The sequence below is a fragment of the Carlito syrichta genome, unplaced genomic scaffold (genome assembly GCF_000164805.1).
Source record: "Carlito syrichta isolate Samal-C Ts95f unplaced genomic scaffold, Tarsius_syrichta-2.0.1 Scaffold231594, whole genome shotgun sequence".
Lineage (NCBI taxonomy): Eukaryota > Metazoa > Chordata > Mammalia > Primates > Tarsiidae > Carlito > Carlito syrichta.
In genome coordinates this window covers 416-2,366 of record NW_007175690.1, presented here as the reverse complement: position 1 = coordinate 2,366, position 1,951 = coordinate 416, and the positions used below count along the sequence as shown (strand labels likewise).

General features: G+C 48.8%; 1 pseudogene; it reads right to left on the bottom strand.

Annotated features, from left to right (window-relative positions):
• Positions 1-340: 340 nt before the first annotated feature.
• LOC103253456 lies at positions 341-1,615 on the bottom strand (annotated as a pseudogene).
• Between the last annotated feature and the right edge of the window lie 336 nt (positions 1,616-1,951).

Below are 1,951 nucleotides of genomic sequence, written 5' to 3'. Positions count from 1 at the left end.
AACGCAAATGTCACCATTTCCCTGCAGAGTTAAACTCAAGTGTGTATAGCTTTCTTGAACAAATGACCGTCATTTATGCTTAAAAAAAATTAATTTGCTAGATTTAAAATGTACAGCAAAAAGAAATTCATAATGAGAATTTTTTTTAAGGTTGTGAACTACCTTCTCTGGCTATTTTTAAAAAAATTGGGAAAACTGTATTTCTTTCTTTCTTTCTTTCTTTCTTTCTTTCTTTCTTTCTTTCTTTCTTTCTTTCTTTCTTTCTTTCTTTCTTTTCTTTTGACCTCTGAACTTTTTATTGACTTCCTGCTTCCCGGAAGGACACCCTGTTCCCACTGCCTCAACGCCTCATAACTTTGGTGTCATTGGTCTCAGACACCAATTTGCCATCCACTATCTTGCAGGTGGTCTTTTGGATGTTCTGGATGGAGCTGCTGCTGTCCAGGCCATCACTGAGACTGAAGTCCTCTCCGTCTTCTAGTAGGTGCCGGTAGGTACCTATCTCAGCCTTCAGCTTGACCTTCATGTTCAGCAGGGACTCGTACTCCTGGGCCTGGCACTGGCCCTCTGTCTGGGTCTGTGCCAGCTCAGACTCCAGGTGCAGCAGGGTGCCATTGAGCTGCTCCATATGCATGATGTAGCGAATCTCCACTTCTCTCAGGCTGTTCTCCAAGCTGGCCTTCAGGTTTCTCATGGAGTCCAGGTCAATCTCCAAGGACTGCACTGTACTTTCAGCTCTGTGAGCGTCATCTCGGCAGCGCCAATCTCAGCGGACTGCGTGGTGACCACCGTGGTGCTCTCCTCAATCTGCTGGGACCAGTACTTGCTCAGCTCCTCTCGGTTCTTCTGAGCCAGTTCGTCATACTGGGCTCGGATGTCCGCCATGATCTTGCTGAGGTCCTGAGATTTGGGGGCATCTACCTCCAAGGTCAACCCAGAGCTGGCAATCTGGGCTTGTAGGCCTTTTACTTCCTCCTCATGGTTCTTCATGAAGAGCAGCTCTTTCTTGAGGGCCTCGATCTCTGTCTCCAGCTGCAGCCGGGTGACATTGGTGTCATCAATGACCTTGTGGAGCCCATGGATGTCACTCTCCATGGACTGGTGCATGGCCAGCTCTGTCTCATACTTGACTCTAAAGTCATCAGCAGCAAGACGGGCATTGTCAATCTGCAGAACGATGCGGGCATTGTTCACAGAATTTGCAAAGATCTGAGCCCTCAGGTCCTCGATGGTCTTGAAGTAATGTCCCCAGTCTCTGGCCTGGAGTTCCTTCTTCTCCAGGTGTTCCCAGAGTTTGCTCTCCAGCCTCCAGTTCTTGGTCTCCAGACTCCTAACCCTCTCCAGGTAGGAGGCCAGGCGGTCGTTCAGCTCTTGCATGGTCTCCTTCTCGCTCTGGATCCCCCCCAGACTCCTGGTCATCCCCGTGGTCAGGCCCCCGGACCCCCAGCTGCCCTGGAAACTGGTGGAGCTGGACACAGAGATCCGGGAGCCCGAGCCACCGGCGCTTGCAGAGCCGCTGGCCGTGCTGCCGGTGGGCTGGAGGCTGGGTGGCAGGATGGAGCCCAGTGACCGGTTAGTTGGAGGAGTAGGTGGTGGAGCGAGTGGTGAAGCCCATGGTGACAGCAGAGGAGAGCCAGACGATAGAACTCACCTTCAGACTGTATTTCTATAATGTTTTTAGCCTCTTCAATTGTTATCTAAAACTTATTAATACATGATTCTATATATATATATATATATATATATATATTTTTTTTTTTTTTTTTTTTAGTTGGAATCTTACTCTGTCACCCAGACTGGAGTGGAGTGGCTGCTGCTGGCCACTGCAGCCTCGACCTGCTGGGCTCTGGTGATCCTTCTGCCTCAGCTATGTATATTTCTTAATCTTTCTGTTTGTGCATTTGGTGTTCTTATTGTTTAAGGAGTATACCTAAAATGTAGAGTCCCTTCC